The 18644-nt window shown below is 42.8% G+C and overlaps 4 non-coding genes and 3 pseudogenes across 4 annotated transcripts; all 7 read right to left on the reverse strand.

The window, feature by feature from the left end:
* Positions 1-6232: 6232 nt before the first annotated feature.
* Positions 6233-6443, reverse strand: LOC141244227 (U2 spliceosomal RNA; annotated as a pseudogene).
* A 6106-nt stretch (positions 6444-12549) lies between these two features.
* On the reverse strand, positions 12550-12734 carry LOC141244209 (U2 spliceosomal RNA). Its single transcript, XR_012308170.1, has one exon. It is a non-coding gene; the product is annotated as a U2 spliceosomal RNA (small nuclear RNA).
* Positions 12735-13258: 524 nt separating this feature from the next.
* Positions 13259-13374, reverse strand: LOC141244241 (U2 spliceosomal RNA; annotated as a pseudogene).
* A 1115-nt stretch (positions 13375-14489) lies between these two features.
* LOC141244206 (U2 spliceosomal RNA) lies at positions 14490-14671 on the reverse strand. Its single transcript, XR_012308167.1, has one exon. It is a non-coding gene; the product is annotated as a U2 spliceosomal RNA (small nuclear RNA).
* Positions 14672-15196: 525 nt separating this feature from the next.
* Positions 15197-15312, reverse strand: LOC141244247 (U2 spliceosomal RNA; annotated as a pseudogene).
* A 1115-nt stretch (positions 15313-16427) lies between these two features.
* LOC141244143 (U2 spliceosomal RNA) lies at positions 16428-16618 on the reverse strand. Its single transcript, XR_012308109.1, has one exon. It is a non-coding gene; the product is annotated as a U2 spliceosomal RNA (small nuclear RNA).
* Positions 16619-17733: 1115 nt separating this feature from the next.
* Positions 17734-17924, reverse strand: LOC141244186 (U2 spliceosomal RNA). Its single transcript, XR_012308148.1, has one exon. It is a non-coding gene; the product is annotated as a U2 spliceosomal RNA (small nuclear RNA).
* Between the last annotated feature and the right edge of the window lie 720 nt (positions 17925-18644).

Raw genomic sequence — 18644 nt, forward strand, 5'->3', positions numbered from 1 at the left:
TTTTTGTTCTTCTTTTTTTGTTTTTCCACAGGTTTTCAAAAAATCAAATCTTACAAGGTAAGTTCATTCCATTTACATTGTTTCCATTTCTCATTTGCTTTCACCTTGCCAAGCGTCATTTTGTCCCTCCAGAAATACATGTACAAATAACTTAGACATAATTTAATACACTGGTCGACTGTTACTTCCTTATGTTTAAACACTAAAATGTTCCTTGCTTTCCACAATGCCGCCTTCACACATGCAATAATAATCCATACAATTTTAAAATCCTCCTCTCTTATCCCCATCCCATAAAATACTCTGTTAAAATCCAAAAAATTAACAGTACTCACAGCTCTCACTATATTGCACACTTTCCTCCATATTGTCTGTGCAAAATTACAATTCCAGAAGATGTGCATGGGTGTTTCACTATTCCCACACCTGGATCTTGGGCACACTTCAGATCTTACCAACCCACGCCTGTGTTGGAACTCACGGGTTGGCAGGCAGTCTTTTACTATACACCAGAGTAAATCCCTGTGTTCATTAGATAACACACTATAATTTACATTCATCCAGATTCTTTCCACAATTTTGAATGAAAAATGTTCCACAGGACTGATACCTATTCTCTCTTCCAGGATTTTTAGGATTTTTTTATGGCATTTAAGAACATTTATTTCGACCATCTTAAGTTTAAAATCTCTTAAAATTTTTTCTAAAACAATATAATTTCCTGGAGGTAAAAACCTATAAGGCCTATTTAGAGACATCTCCAACCATTTATAATTTCTAATATAGAAACCTAAATTATATATAGAAAACAACTTTAGCTTAGAGCCTGGTCCTAATAAAGTGCATACACAGTTCGCTACATACTTTGCATATAAAAAGGACCTAATATCCGGAAAACCTTTCCCACCTTTTTTCTTTGATTTATATATCTCCTCTCTCTTTACTCTTTCCATCTTGGATCTCCATAAAAAATTAAAACATACCTTAATAACTCTCTTCATGATATTATTTTGGGGGATAAAAACTGTTGAGACATATAAAAACATTGGGAGTAAAACCTGTCTAATAATTAAAATTTTTCCTTCCAGGGTAAGATCTCTCAACTGCCAGAAAGTAATCTTTTTCTTAACTCTTTCCAGCAGAGACTCCCAATTTCTTACATTACCACCTGACTCTGAGAAATAAATACCTAAAATTTTTACTTCATTCATTCTTGTTAATTTACACTCAGAATCTACAATAAAATCACCAACAGTTAAAATACCAGATTTTTCCATGTTAATTTTAAAACCCGATGCGCCCCCAAACCAATCCACTGTTCTTATGGCTCTGTTCATGCTTCTAGTGTCTTTAACTAAAACCGTCACATCATCCATATATGCCACCACTTTAACTTGTTCATTGCAACTCCCGGGAATAAAAAAACCATTGATTACCTTATCTCTCCTAAAAGCTGCTAAAAGTGGTTCAATTGCACAAATAAAAAGAATAGGGGATAAGGGACACCCCTGTTTAACGCCACAGTTTATTTTTACATTATCAGATAAAAAACCATTAATAGATATTTTGCTAAAACATGATTTGTAAAGAGATTTAATACGTTTGCTAAAAACATCCGGGCATCCCATTTTCTCTAAAACTGCAAATAAAAAATCATGGGCAACTCTATCGTACGCTTTTTCAAAATCCAAAGTAATTAGAGCAAGCTTTTGTTTTCTGTCTAAAACATCCCATAAAACATCCCTGATTAAAATCAATGAGTCGCTGATTCTCCGATTTGGCACTGCACACGTCTGATCCACTTCTATTACTGAGCCGATTACCTTTTTTAATCTATTTGCTAGTAACTTTGCATATACCTTACAGTCCGTATTTAAAAGGGTTATTGGTCTCCAATTTTTAATCAGTTCTTTATTTCCTTTCTTAAATAATAAAACAATAAGACCCTCCCACCACGACTCTGGGACACTAAAAGATGCTTCTGCTTCTAAAATTACTTCATAAAAATCCTCACCCATGATCTCCCATAAACACTTGTAAAATTCAACAGGTAGTCCATCTGCTCCCGGCGTTTTGTTATTTTGTAGCGTATTAATTGTATTAAAAACTTCCTCTTTAGTAAAATTCCCTATTAAAAAAGATTTATCTTCCGCATTAAAATTTTTTTCCAGTCCTTCTAAAAAATGTTTTTTTAGAGACACATCCGTGTTTTTAACAGAAAATAAATCATCATAAAATTCTTTTGCTTTCATCTTCTTCCCCTCCAAACTTGTTTCTCCTTCCAAAACCTTCATATAATCCTTCTTGTCACATATTTTTTTAAAAAAGAATTTTGTGCATTTTTCATCCTCGTCTAAAACTTTTACTCGGGAATTAAAAATAATTTCTTTACCTTTTTCTTTCAGGCAGTTTTGGATCTTTTCTTTTGTTGTTCGGATCGCCTCCTGCAGATCACATCCGTTATTTTCGAGGTGAAAAAAACATTGCAGTTTAGCATTAAGATCATTATAAAAAATACGTTTTGCAGCAGCTTTCTTCTTTCCTTCTTTAATAAAAAATATTTTTACCTCCTTCTTGACAAAATCCCACCAATTAAAAATAGATTTAAAAAACGTTTTTTTTAGCTTCAGTTTTTCATACAGCTTTTTAAAACCTTCCATAACCACCTCGTCTTGTAGTAGGGATACATTAAATTTCCAGTGTGACGGTCTTTTATCCACATCTGATTCTATTTTAAAACTACATTCTATTATTTTATGATCTGAAAAAGGTGTTGAATGCGTTTTAAAACCTGAGCATGTTAGGGCTTGAGATATAAAAATATAATCTATTCTGGATGAAACACCTCTCCCCACCCAAGTGACTTCATGCTCCTTTTTTTGTCCATCTAATGCCCATGTATCTTTAAGATTAAAAGCTGCTAAAATATTTCTAAGACATGAAGCTGACCCATCTTTTACATTTTTTAAATGACAATTAAAATCCCCACCTAAAACTAATGGATCTACTCCAGGTAAAAACAGCTGCAACAGTTCAAACAAATGTAATCTCAAGGCTTTTTCTGCATTTGCATACACATTAAAACACCTCACTTTCTTCCCATTTTTCTGCACATCAATTCTTAAAATCCTCCCAGGGTATATCTCTTCATAATTTACAATCTCCCAATCTTTAGAGCATAAAAACCCCACACCATCACTTTTTGACTCGTTCCCACCAGAAAAGCATAAGTTACCCTTCCATATACCCTGTAAATATTCATAGCTTATTTTTTTTGTCAAATTACATTCTTGTAGAAAGATAAAATCAATATTTTCATTATTTAAAAAATCATATAAAGCAGTTCTCTTATATAGGTCGTTAAACCCCTGAACATTCAGGGACATTGAGCGGATCATCTTCTAACATTTAGTGCAGGGCTCTTCCCTCCGCCCTCATTCTCTACTGCCGGAGAAGATGGGTCTACCTCCAGATCTGATACATCCGAAGATGACACACTCCCCAGCAGACTTGTTGCTTCTAATGCCTTTACTTTCCCACCACATGGTATTCCTTCATTATCACTTCTATCCACACTTCTTTTTAGAGATTTTTCTGTGCAGTCCATTTGTACCTGCGCGCAAGGTAAGCTCTGCGACAGGGAATTAGTAGGAGTGGACTCCACTACTTCTGGAATATCACTTTCCCCTCCACAACTACTCCCTTTACTTAGTGGAGAAATTTCTTGCAACATTTGACTCTTCTCTTCTCTCTTCTGATCTTCTTTCTTCTGTTCTTCTATCTTCTTCTTTTCATTCTTATCTTCTTTCTTCTTATCTTCTTTCTTCTGCTCTTCTCTCTTTTTCCTTTCCATCTGTTTCTTTATCTCCATGGCCCTTTTTTCTATGTCCTCTATCCTCTTCTGTTTTTCCTCTTCCTTCTTTCTCTTCCTTTCTTCCAACTTCCTTTCCTCTTCTTCTTGTGATTTTTTAACCCGTTCCTCCTTCTTCTTCTCCTTCATTGCCCGTCCCTCCTCTTCCTCTTTTCTCTTTCTTTCTGTCTCCTCCTTCTCACTCCTTTCTTTCTCCTCTTCCCCTTTTTCCTCTTCAGCAGCAATGCCTGCTTCCACATCGTCTTTAGCTTCTTGTTGCTGTTCTTCAGGCGATGTGTCCATCTCCTCTACATCCTTTTTCTTATTTTTAGGGCACTCATCCATCTGGTGAGGAGTACCCATGCAACTAAAACACTTGTTACATTCTGCATCCAGATGTCCATATTTTTTACACACACGGCAGTAGTGTGGCATCCCTGGGAAGAATAAATAACCGCGGCTATGGTTGATATAAACCTGCGGCGGAGGTCTGGACACGCCCCCCTCCTCATTCGGGTTCTTCCTAAATGATACCACATACACACGTTTCCCGTTCCACACTCCAAACTGTGTTTCCCCGCGTCTCTTAGGGATGATTTTGTCACAATACATTGATAGGTAACTTTCAACCTCAGAGTCTGTAATAAATGGACTAAACAAATGAATCGTCAGTACTTTCATTGAAAACTGAAAAGAGGGGATTACTTTCACCCCCTCCAGCTCTACCTTCTCTTTATTTACTTCATAAAGAGCGTAGGCACTTTCACACTGCGAGGCTTTATTAAGCGTAACATCATAAAGTCCTCGAGAAAAAAAAGATTGAAAGCAAAAAAGATGCTCCTTGTCGATCTTCAAGAGCTTACAAATAACATTGAAAATAAATTGAGAATCTTTCACCTGCCGGTGGTCAGGAGCAACCACGAACCTGATGGTGTCCTTCAGCGGATGCTCCTCCGAGAAATAATCATTCGGGTTGCTTGCTTGATTCTCCTTCCTTCCTCCAGGGTTTCTCCTTGTCTCCATGATTTTCCTCTTCTTTTCCAGATACCAAGGAAAATATCACACACGGATCGCAGACTCCACGAAGTTCGTCCTCCCTCCAACACACCGTCCTCCGTAAAGAAAAGGCACTGCAGCTTTAGCACCGATTCCCAAAAGCAGCACTGGATATCTCCAAAGGCCAAGAATCGGTTCTGCCACCACAGTAACCTTCAGCCCAATGTCACAACCAACTACAGATCGTGCCAAAAGGCCGAGAAGCGATAACCAGAATTGGTTTCAAACTACGGAGCCACCCAAGGATCCTGAAAAGTCCATTTGTGGAGATGAGCTCCTGGACTCCCGTTAAGAAGACATGTTGTCAACCTCTAGATCCCTTACATGCCTGCACTTTTCGGCTTGCTGCTGCTGCAATCCACGCGTTTTAGATCTGCATAACTCCACCTCTTTAAACACAGCACCTTCACCCCCTGCTGTTCCCACCCGCCTCAACACCGTTGGAAGGGAGGAGAACCAATTAAGGCGGGGGGTGGGGTGGAACGAGCAGCTGTCTACCCTTAGCAGGAGGGCTCCTGATTACATACCTCTCCTGCTGCTGCTGCTGCTGCTGGCTGTCCAGCAGCAGACTGAAGGTGGCTGCTGCTGTGCACAGGTATATAAAGGCTCAGAGCCTATTATGACACGCGCAGCCAGCGTTCCATTGCCACATTCCATCTACTGCAGGCAGGATACCTGGCTGGCTGAATGTCGCTGAGAAGCTCACAGAGACCGCCATAAGCAACAGTTTAACAGAATGCCACAGACTAATCAACCAAACTTTTTGGGTTGGGTTCTCTTTTATAGTCTGCAGGCATTAAATGAAAGAAGTCAGTGTTCCAGCAGAAGGAGACAACGTTTCAGAAAAGGCATTGTAGCAAACCAAAAAAGAAATTTTAAGCGCAGCAGAGTAACCAGCGCACATACCTGTTAGCTCAGGTGAGTTTAAAAGGCTGCTGTTGATAACAAGGGCATTTGCTAAATAGATGGTGTGTGTGCAACAATATACTGAAAGGTCAATTATATTGTGCAGCTTATCTCACCAACTGTAGTTATTTAGGTGAAAGCTCCAAAATGCTTGCCTAATATGTCTGTTTATCCAAAAGGAAGTAAAAAGGGAGAGCTAGAAAGATAGCATTGCATCACATTACATGGCAATGCAATGCACAGTTGCTGAAGTTGAACCAAAATGAGCTTGTAATCTGGCTTCTGCAACTTTGAACATGAAAAATCCAATGAGGAGAAGAAAAGCAAAGCCAAAGAGTCCATCCCAAAATCCGACAAACAAGCAAAATGAACAAAAAACATTGAATTCAATTCTTTCTGATTTTAGAAACTGCATTAAAGAAGGGGTGCACCGGTCCTGGAGATACTGCAATACCAGGTCAATGCGTGGAGTGGACAGAGCAAGCTCTTTTTCCATCTCCCTGTTCTAAAAATCCATTTAATAAATGGTCCCCAGATAGGGGACGTATCAGATATTAAACTGATAAGAACAGATTTTTTTTTTTTTTTTTTTTTTTTAAACCATTCAGTTTAGTTTTTTAGCAAACAGTATGAATTTCTCCAAAATTTGCTACTTAAAACTTCTCATCATCATGGTTCTATTTATTTAGCAGTAGTATAAGACGAAATATAATCACAAGGGAACATCCTTTACGTAACACAAATGCAGAAACTTCAAGGAATCACAAAGAAAAAAATCACTGGTATTTGATAAGGTAATGCCACTTTTTAAATTTCCAAATCCCTTCGGCATCTGTGCCACCACCGCCTCTGCTGTCCAACTTACATATCAGGTATAGTCTTGAAAGAATAAGTCTAACACATTCATTCACTGATAAAGATTTCCTTTTGAAAAGTCCAAGGTTCCTTGCATCCCACAAACTCTCCATCACACAAGCCATTATCAACCATAAAATTCTATCTTTAGACCGACTACACGCACCAATTCCAAACATCGCCACACGCCAATCCACAAAATTCACGCCTGCTAAACCCTTACACAATCCACCTACACACTTCCACACACTGTACGCGTACTCACAATCCCACATAACATGCCTGACAGTCTCACAACCACCACATCCCACTCTCGGACACACATCTGTTCTTATCAACTCTCTTTTCTTCTGCACTTCTCTCACAGGTAAAATATTATGTAAAGTCATCCACACAACATCCTTCTGTTTGTTTGACATCCCATACGTATCTAACTTCTTCCATGCATCTGAAACCTCATTCCCTCTCAGCCCAACAATATTACACTCTACCTCATTTGCACTCATTCTTTTCACCACATTCTTGGTCATTCTAAAATCATTCATTCCCACACTCAACAAATCATGCTTTCTCACAAATTTCTCAATCACCTCATACCAAACAGGACACTTAAAGGCCACAGGCACACTCGCATCTCTCTTCCTCCAGCATAACCCATACAACATCCATCCAGCAGAATAATTAGCCATAAAAGCACCTTTATTGCCTTTACCCAGCAAAATAACCACAGTCTTAATATAATTAAGGCCTAAAAAAACTTCAATATTGGGAAAGGCCAGCCCACCATGCTGACAAGCCTTAAAAAGGCTCTCCCGCTTCAACTTCTCCATCTTACTACACCACAGGAATGTGAATACCAACTTCTCTATTCTCTTAATTTTCCTGTAAGGAGAAGGAAAAACAGTCGCCACATAAAGCAGGATAGGGAGAATCACTGCTTTGATAATTAACACCTTACCACGCAGAGTCAATTCTCTCATTCGCCAAAAATTCAATTTACGTTCAACCCGCATACCACACTCTTCCCAACTTTCATTCCCTTTTAAGTCATCATTAAATAATACGCCCAAAATCTTGATTGCACCCTCTTCACACTTTACACCATCCATACGAATACTACTATCTCCAAAACATTTAAAACTACATTTATTCCAATTTACCCTAAAACCAGACGCACCAACAAAAAAAACCAAAAGCAATTTAATTCTACTCAAAGAAGCCATACTTTCACTCACAACCACAACATCATCCATATAACCTAACACTTTCACATGCTTACCACCACTACCAGGCACCAACAAACCTCTCATCATTTTATCCCGTCTAATCAAACATAACAATGGTTCTATTACACATACAAATAAGACGGGGGACATAGGACACCCCTGCCTTACTCCTGACCTAATCTTCACTTTGTCACACAGCCACCCATTAACCAAGAACTCACTTGACACACAATCATACAATGATTTTACACAATTCACAAATTCTCTAGGAAACCCCATTCTTTCCAGTACTTTAAACAGAAACACATGCGAAACCCTGTCAAACGCCTTCTCAAAATCAATAGCTAAAGTCATACATTTCTGCTTTCTATCCTTGCAATCCCCAATCATATCTCTCAACAATAACAAGTTATCACTCATACTTCTTCCAGGCACTGCACATACTTGGTCCTCCTCCACAACACTACCAATCACTTCACGCATACGATTTGCCAGTAACTTACTGTAGACCTTATAATCCGAATTCAGCAGTGTTATTGGTCTCCAGTTTTCCAAACGTTTCCTCTCACCCTTTTTATACACAAGCACAACCACTCCTTCTTTCATTGATTCACACAACCTACCATTCACCCACATATACTTACATACCTCAGTCAAATCTGTTCCCAAAACTTCCCATGCTTTCACATACAACTCTACAGGTATACCATCTTTCCCAGGAGTCTTACTCTTTTTAGCACTCCACACCACATTCTTCACTTCATCCAGAACTACATCCTCACACAACAGATCACGCTCCTCAGAATCAAGTTTTTTCTCCACACCATTCAGAACATATGACACAAGCCCAGAGTCAATCCATTTCTCATCATACAACTTGCTATAAAACCTATTCACTTCTTTCAGCACATCCTCACCCATACAGTTGGTTCCACTTTCATTCACAACTTCATTCATATCAGTCTTCCTACCATTCATTTTTTTAAAAAAGAACCTCGTACACTTCTCATTTTTCTCCAGGTGCTCAATTTTAGTACGATATATAATTTCCTTTCCTTTCTCATCCAACACACGCTTCAATTCATTCTTAGCCTCAGTAAGTTGATCAGACATCTCCAAACCACTTGCAACACACTTTCTCAACCAGTCAATCCGTCTATTAAGGTCATTAAACCTATTCCTATATCTGGCAGCTTTTCTATAGCCCCACTTTTTGAAGAAAGTTTTAAATTGCACTTTCACCCAGTCCCACCAGTCAAGAACACACACAAAATTCTTCTTACGCATTCTCCATCTTTCATACTTTACATTAAACTCATTCATCACCTCATCATCCTCTAACAGCCTTGTATTCAACTTCCATACCCCACCGCCATACACTTGGTCACCATTCGCACAAAACACGCCTCTCAAACATTCATGGTCCGAAAAAGGTACCTTTTGTTGAGAAAAATCCAAACATACCATATTTTTAGAAAATAACATTAAATCAATTCTGGAATGAATCTCACCACGGTCAGCATGGTATGTCGGCGGTGGTGGCATGCCAAGAACAACAACTGCTGCATCTAAAAAGGAAAAATCACAAATTAAATGGGACAATTTCTTTCCTGTTATGTCACACTTTCCTTCTGTGACACAATTAACGTCCCCAACAAAAATAGTGGGAGATTTCCCTGGAAGAAAAAAACTTAATTTTTCAAGAAGAGCAAGCCGCTCTTCCTTCCCTGTAGGGCAATATAAATTAATAATTCTGACCCGCCACCCTCTATAACTCAAAAATGCAATTAAACATCGGCCCACCTCCACCACAATATAACTATCAATAGAGATTTCTTTATTCCCAACTAATATCCCCACCCCATCATTTTTATTATGATTAGACCCTGACCAGATATGCTGTCCGTAAGGCCAGTCTTTGTCACAAGGAGCATCCTGAATCCCACACTCCTGAAGGCAAAAAACATCAGCACCTAAATGTTTCAGGTAGTCCAGAACAGTTGTTCTTCTGATTTTAGATCTGATCTGCCTTACATTTAGGGACACTACATCCCAACCAGATTGGCAAGACATTAATTAATGAAAAGAAATACATGACTCAATGTTGATCACACCATACTCATCCATTATCATCAGACTGGGAAAGCACCCCAAAGGTGTTGATGCTCTCAGGGATGCCAAGGTAAGGAGCATCAGGGGAGAAGACATCCTGCGGGTAAATGCGGTCACTTGCAGGACTGTCGCACCCTCCGCTGGCAGGTGAGTACTCTCGTCTGGGTTTTTTATTGGCCAGTTCAGGAGTATCATCATCATCAAAAGACCTCCCAGAAGTAAAGTCTCCTTGGCCACCATCCCTGGCCACCTCTTCGTCTGTAGCACCCCAGGACAATGCAGGGGTTCGAGCTAGAGACACATCCATGTCACCCTCACCACATATTTCGGACTGATGAGGGAGGTCCACATCCAACTCGGAGATCTCCATACCTGGCCCAGCAGGGGCCGGAGGGTCCAACAGGTTCTGGGCCTCACCCACCAGATCTTCAACCTCAGGGGGCTCCGTCTCCTCATTGATCTCTGCAGTAGTCACCTGTGGGGTAACAGCAGGGACAGTAGGCTTACCTTTGGTCACTTCGGAGAAGGACCTAGGCTTGACTTTAGCCTTACAATCCCGAATCACATGTCCTTCCTCCCCGCAGGCATCACATACCACCGGGTTGGAACAATCCTTCGCCAGATGACCGTACTTGTTGCACTTTCTACAGTTTGGCAATTGCTTGCAGAAATCCTGGATATGCCCGAACATGTTGCATCTCCTGCAGAACAATGGCGCCTCGGGAAAAAACAGATATCCAGAGTCTCTTCCAATTGTAAAGTTCAGGGGAGGATAGTGAATACCTCCAGGACCATGAGGGTCTATCCCAAACCTCACAAAGTATTTATACTTCCCAGTCCACAGCCCTTCTCCATTTAAGATTTTATGGGAGAATTGCACAAAAATGCAGTGTCTTCTCAGGAATGCAGTGATATCATCCCGGGAGATAAAGGGGTTGTGCATGAATACTACCACCGGGATATCCCCCTTAGAGTAGAGTACAGTGAAGATAAGTCCATCCAGCTGAGGGTGCTCTGAAAGGACTTGAAGAGTTTTGAAAAGGTTTTGGCAAGCCGCCATAGAAGAAAGCACCAAGACGTACCTATGCTCCCTTCTGAACTCCTGCAAACAGATGATCTCCGACTTCTGGATCTTCAGGATTTCATAGAAAATGGCGTTGACCAGGTATGACAACGAGAAATGGTCCTTCTTCTCCTCAGAGACCTCGATACGGAAAGCATTCTTGACCCGGGGATCCCCGGTCCCAGCAAAGCGAAGCTTGACACCCATGGTCGCTTCAGGAATCGCCTTCTCGTTTCCTCCTCACTCTCCCCCTATAGCAGCATCCAGCTTAAGCCACCGAAGTGGCGATGCTGGAAGGCCGAGGGCTAGTACACAAGGAACCTCTTGTCCAAACACTAGGTCTGAGCCAAAAGGCCGAGAAGCGATAACCAGAATTGGTTTCAAACTACGGAGCCACCCAAGGATCCTGAAAAGTCCATTTGTGGAGATGAGCTCCTGGACTCCCGTTAAGAAGACATGTTGTCAACCTCTAGATCCCTTACATGCCTGCACTTTTCGGCTTGCTGCTGCTGCAATCCACGCCTTTTAGATCTGCATAACTCCACCTCTTTAAACACAGCACCTTCACCCCCTGCTGTTCCCACCCGCCTCAACACCGTTGGAAGGGAGGAGAACCAATTAAGGCGGGGGGTGGGGTGGAACGAGCAGCTGTCTACCCTTAGCAGGAGGGCTCCTGATTACATACCTCTCCTGCTGCTGCTGCTGCTGGCTGTCCAGCAGCAGACTGAAGGTGGCTGCTGCTGTGCACAGGTATATAAAGGCTCAGAGCCTATTATGACACGCGCAGCCAGCGTTCCATTGCCACATTCCATCTACTGCAGGCAGGATACCTGGCTGGCTGAATGTCGCTGAGAAGCTCACAGAGACCGCCATAAGCAACAGTTTAACAGAATGCCACAGACTAATCAACCAAACTTTTTGGGTTGGGTTCTCTTTTATAGTCTGCAGGCATTAAATGAAAGAAGTCAGTGTTCCAGCAGAAGGAGACAACGTTTCAGAAAAGGCATTGTAGCAAACCAAAAAAGAAATTTTAAGCGCAGCAGAGTAACCAGCGCACATACCTGTTAGCTCAGGTGAGTTTAAAAGGCTGCTGTTGATAACAAGGGCATTTGCTAAATAGATGGTGTGTGTGCAACAATATACTGAAAGGTCAATTATATTGTGCAGCTTATCTCACCACCTGTAGTTATTTAGGTGAAAGCTCCAAAATGCTTGCCTAATATGTCTGTTTATCCAAAAGGAAGTAAAAAGGGAGAGCTAGAAAGATAGCATTGCATCACATTACATGGCAATGCAATGCACAGTTGCTGAAGTTGAACCAAAATGAGCTTGTAATCTGGCTTCTGCAACTTTGAACATGAAAAATCCAATGAGGAGAAGAAAAGCAAAGCCAAAGAGTCCATCCCAAAATCCGACAAACAAGCAAAATGAACAAAAAACATTGAATTCAATTCTTTCTGATTTTAGAAACTGCATTAAAGAAGGGGTGCACCGGTCCTGGAGATACTGCAATACCAGGTCAATGCGTGGAGTGGACAGAGCAAGCTCTTTTTCCATCTCCCTGTTCTAAAAATCCATTTAATATATGGTCCCCAGATAGGGGACGTATCAGATATTAAACTGATAAGAACAGATTTTTTTTTGATTGAAGCTGCATCCAAGGCACTGAAAAATGTGACCGAAGTCACACCAAAACAGCGCACGAGGCGAGGATTCATGTGGACCCTTCCCGGAGGAGAGGGTCCCCAATAAACCATCCCCATCCCTCCGAGCCAGAAGGCCACAGCGAGGGTCAGGGATCTCCGATGCTCACCCTAGCCGAAGCCGGAGAAGAGCCGTTTTCGTGCTCCCAGCTTCCATCTAGGCTGCCACCCTAGTGGAGCTGGAGCCTGTGTTGGTTTCTCAGCCCAAAGCTGACCGGACCTCCGACCGGGTTTATAAAAATTCCCCTTCCTAGCCCGGAGGCCAGGAATAGGGGGGGTTGCTCAGAAAGTATGATTGGCAAAGGTGCGGCGTGCTACGAAGCCAAGTCTTTCTGGGGTTCCCAGTCCCAGTAAGCTTGGACTCCCACCAGGGCGCCTACTCCTGGGGCACATTGCTCCAAAGCCCTCACACTTACCCAGCCTAGTGACTTCGATCCTGGAGGGCCATGTTTTCCATCAGATAACTCTATGAGCCACCTGGCGTACTAACAAGTGCACCAAACCAGTGTGTAATATGCATCAATTTACTAGGGCAGCCCAAGGACAAAACTGCCTTTTCAAAAGATACTACACTTGATCTTAGCCAAAAGGCCGAGAAGCGATAACCAGAATTGGTTTCAAACTATGGAGCCACCCAAGGATCCTGAAAAGTCCATTTGTGGAGATGAGCTCCTGGACTCCCGTTAAGAAGACATGTTGTCAACCTCTAGATCCCTTACATGCCTGCACTTTTCGGCTTGCTGCTGCTGCAATCCACGCGTTTTAGATCTGCATAACTCCACCTCTTTAAACACAGCACCTTCACCCCCTGCTGTTCCCACCCGCCTCAACACCGTTGGAAGGGAGGAGAACCAATTAAGGCGGGGGGTGGGGTGGAACGAGCAGCTGTCTACCCTTAGCAGGAGGGCTCCTGATTACATACCTCTCCTGCTGCTGCTGCTGCTGGCTGTCCAGCAGCAGACTGAAGGTGGCTGCTGCTGTGCACAGGTATATAAAGGCTCAGAGCCTATTATGACACGCGCAGCCAGCGTTCCATTGCCACATTCCATCTACTGCAGGCAGGATACCTGGCTGGCTGAATGTCGCTGAGAAGCTCACAGAGACCGCCATAAGCAACAGTTTAACAGAATGCCACAGACTAATCAACCAAACTTTTTGGGTTGGGTTCTCTTTTATAGTCTGCAGGTATTAAATGAAAGAAGTCAGTGTTCCAGCAAAAGGCGACAACGTTTCAGAAAAGGCATTGTAGCAAACCAAAAAAGAAATTTTAAGCGCAGCAGAGTAACCAGCGCACATACCTGTTAGCTCAGGTGAGTTTAAAAGGCTGCTGTTGATAACAAGGGCATTTGCTAAATAGATGGTGTGTGTGCAACAATATACTGAAAGGTCAATTATATTGTGCAGCTTATCTCACCACCTGTAGTTATTTAGGTGAAAGCTCCAAAATGCTTGCCTAATATGTCTGTTTATCCAAAAGGAAGTAAAAAGGGAGAGCTAGAAAGATAGCATTGCATCACATTACATGGCAATGCAATGCACAGTTGCTGAAGTTGAACCAAAATGAGCTTGTAATCTGGCTTCTGCAACTTTGAACATGAAAAATCCAATGAGGAGAAGAAAAGCAAAGCCAAAGAGTCCATCCCAAAATCCGACAAACAAGCAAAATGAACAAAAAACATTGAATTCAATTCTTTCTGATTTTAGAAACTGCATTAAAGAAGGGGTGCACCGGTCCTGGAGATACTGCAATACCAGGTCAATGCGTGGAGTGGACAGAGCAAGCTCTTTTTCCATCTCCCAGTTCTAAAAATCCATTTAATATATGGTCCCCAGATAGGGGACGTATCAGATATTAAACTGATAAGAACAGATTTTTTGATTGAAGCTGCATCCAAGGCACTGAAAAATGTGACCGAAGTCACACCAAAACAGCGCACGAGGCGAGGATTCATGTGGACCCTTCCCGGAGGAGAGGGTCCCCAATAAACCATCCCCATCCCTCCGAGCCAGAAGGCCACAGCGAGGGTCGGGGATCTCCGATGCTCTCTCTTGCCGAAGCCAGAGAAGAGCCGTTTTCGTGCTCCCAGCGTCCAGCTAGGCTGCCACCCTAGTGGAGCTGGAGCCTGTGTTGGTTTCTCAGCCCAAAGCTGACCGGACCTCCGACCGGGTTTATAAAAATTCCCCTTCCTAGCCCGGAGGCCAGGAATAGGGGGTGTTGCTCAGAAAGTATGATTGGCAAAGGTGCGGCGTGCTACGAAGCCCAAGTCTTTCTGGGGTTCCCAGTCCCAGTAAGCTTGGACTCCCACCAGGGCGCCTACTCCTGGGGCACATTGCTCCAAAGCCCTCACACTTATCCAGCCTAGTGACTTCGATCCTGGAGGGCCATGTTTTCCATCAGATGACTCTATAAGCCACCTGGCGTACTAACAAGTGCACCAAACCAGTGTGTAATGTGCATCAATTTACTAGAGCAGCCCAAGGACAAAACCGCCTTTTCAAAAGATACTACACTTGATCTTAGCCAAAAGGCCGAGAAGCGATAACCAGAATTGGTTTCAAACTACGGAGCCACCCAAGGATCCTGAAAAGTCCATTTGTGGAGATGAGCTCCTGGACTCCCGTTAAGAAGACATGTTGTCAACCTCTAGATCCCTTACATGCCTGCACTTTTCGGCTTGCTGCTGCTGCAATCCACGCGTTTTAGATCTGCATAACTCCACCTCTTTAAACACAGCACCTTCACCCCCTGCTGTTCCCACCCGCCTCAACACCGTTGGAAGGGAGGAGAACCAATTAAGGCGGGGGGTGGGGTGGAACGAGCAGCTGTCTACCCTTAGCAGGAGGGCTCCTGATTACATACCTCTCCTGCTGCTGCTGCTGCTGGCTGTCCAGCAGCAGACTGAAGGTGGCTGCTGCTGTGCACAGGTATATAAAGGCTCAGAGCCTATTATGACACGCGCAGCCAGCGTTCCATTGCCACATTCCATCTACTGCAGGCAGGATACCTGGCTGGCTGAATGTCGCTGAGAAGCTCACAGAGACCGCCATAAGCAACAGTTTAACAGAATGCCACAGACTAATCAACCAAACTTTTTGGGTTGGGTTCTCTTTTATAGTCTGCAGGCATTAAATGAAAGAAGTCAGTGTTCCAGCAGAAGGAGACAACGTTTCAGAAAAGGCATTGTAGCAAACCAAAAAAGAAATTTTAAGCGCAGCAGAGTAACCAGCGCACATACCTGTTAGCTCAGGTGAGTTTAAAAGGCTGCTGTTGATAACAAGGGCATTTGCTAAATAGATGGTGTGTGTGCAACAATATACTGAAAGGTCAATTATATTGTGCAGCTTATCTCACCACCTGTAGTTATTTAGGTGAAAGCTCCAAAATGCTTGCCTAATATGTCTGTTTATCCAAAAGGAAGTAAAAAGGGAGAGCTAGAAAGATAGCATTGCATCACATTACATGGCAATGCAATGCACAGTTGCTGAAGTTGAACCAAAATGAGCTTGTAATCTGGCTTCTGCAACTTTGAACATGAAAAATCCAATGAGGAGAAGAAAAGCAAAGCCAAAGAGTCCATCCCAAAATCCGACAAACAAGCAAAATGAACAAAAAACATTGAATTCAATTCTTTCTGATTTTAGAAACTGCATTAAAGAAGGGGTGCACCGGTCCTGGAGATACTGCAATACCAGGTCAATGCGTGGAGTGGACAGAGCAAGCTCTTTTTCCATCTCCCTGTTCTAAAAATCCATTTAATATATGGTCCCCAGATAGGGGACGTATCAGATATTAAACTGATAAGAACAGATACTACACTTGATCTTAGCCAAAAGGCCGAGAAGCGATAACCAGAATTGGTTTCAAACTACGGAGCCACCCAAGGATCCTCAAAAGTCCATTTGTGGAGATGAGCTCCTGGACTCCCGTTAAGAAGACATGTTGTCAACCTCTAGATCCCTTACATGCCTGCACTTTTCGGCTTGCTGCTGCTGCAATCCACGCGTTTTAGATCTGCATAACTCCACCTCTTTAAACACAGCACCTTCACCCCCTGCTGTTCCCACCCGCCTCAACACCGTTGGAAGGGAGGAGAACCAATTAAGGCGGGGGGTGGGGTGGAACGAGCAGCTGTCTACCCTTAGCAGGAGGGCTCCTGATTACATACCTCTCCTGCTGCTGCTGCTGCTGGCTGTCCAGCAGCAGACTGAAGGTGGCTGCTGCTGTGCACAGGTATATAAAGGCTCAGAGCCTATTATGACACGCGCAGCCAGCGTTCCATTGCCACATTCCATCTACTGCAGGCAGGATACCTGGCTGGCTGAATGTCGCTGAGAAGCTCACAGAGACCGCCATAAGCAACAGTTTAACAGAATGCCACAGACTAATCAACCAAACTTTTTGGGTTGGGTTCTCTTTTATAGTCTGCAGGCATTAAATGAAAGAAGTCAGTGTTCCAGCAGAAGGAGACAATGTTTCAGAAAAGGCATTGTAGCAAACCAAAAAAGAAATTTTAAGCGCAGCAGAGTAACCAGCGCACATACCTGTTAGCTCAGGTGAGTTTAAAAGGCTGCTGTTGATAACAAGGGCATTTGCTAAATAGATGGTGTGTGTGCAACAATATACTGAAAGGTCAATTATATTGTGCAGCTTATCTCACCACCTGTAGTTATTTAGGTGAAAGCTCCAAAATGCTTGCCTAATATGTCTGTTTATCCAAAAGGAAGTAAAAAGGGAGAGCTAGAAAGATAGCATTGCATCACATTACATGGCAATGCAATGCACAGTTGCTGAAGTTGAACCAAAATGAGCTTGTAATCTGGCTTCTGCAACTTTGAACATGAAAAATCCAATGAGGAGAAGAAAAGCAAAGCCAAAGAGTCCATCCCAAAATCCGACAAACAAGCAAAATGAACAAAAAACATTGAATTCAATTCTTTCTGATTTTAGAAACTGCATTAAAGAAGGGGTGCACCGGTCCTGGAGATACTGCAATACCAGGTCAATGCGTGGAGTGGACAGAGCAAGCTCTTTTTCCATCTCCCTGTTCTAAAAATCCATTTAATATATGGTCCCCAGATAGAGGACGTATCAGATATTAAACTGATAAGAACAGATACTACACTTGATCTTAGCCAAAAGGCCGAGAAGCGATAACCAGAATTGGTTTCAAACTACGGAGCCACCCAAGGATCCTGAAAAGTCCATTTGTGGAGATGAGCTCCTGGACTCCCGTTAAGAAGACATGTTGTCAACCTCTAGATCCCTTACATGCCTGCACTTTTCGGCTTGCTGCTGCTGCAATCCACGCGTTTTAGATCTGCATAACTCCACCTCTTTAAACACAGCACCTTCACCCCCTGCTGTTCCCACCCGCCTCAACACCGTTGGAAGGGAGGAGAACCAATTAAGGCGGGGGGTGGGGTGGAACGAGCAGCTGTCTACCCTTAGCAGGAGGGCTCCTGATTACATACCTCTCCTGCTGCTGCTGCTGCTGGCTGTCCAGCAGCAGACTGAAGGTGGCTGCTGCTGTGCACAGGTATATAAAGGCTCAGAGCCTATTATGACACGCGCAGCCAGCGTTCCATTGCCACATTCCATCTACTGCAGGCAGGATACCTGGCTGGCTGAATGTCGCTGAGAAGCTCACAGAGACCGCCATAAGCAACAGTTTAACAGAATGCCACAGACTAATCAACCAAACTTTTTGGGTTGGGTTCTCTTTTATAGTCTGCAGGCATTAAATGAAAGAAGTCAGTGTTCCAGCAGAAGGAGACAACGTTTCAGAAAAGGCATTGTAGCAAACCAAAAAAGAAATTTTAAGCGCAGCAGAGTAACCAGCGCACATACCTGTTAGCTCAGGTGAGTTTAAAAG

Source organism: Phyllobates terribilis, unplaced genomic scaffold (assembly GCF_046119375.1).
Source record: "Phyllobates terribilis strain yellow unplaced genomic scaffold, ASM4611937v1 Scaffold_1512__1_contigs__length_269417, whole genome shotgun sequence".
NCBI classification, from domain to species: Eukaryota; Metazoa; Chordata; class Amphibia; order Anura; family Dendrobatidae; genus Phyllobates; species Phyllobates terribilis.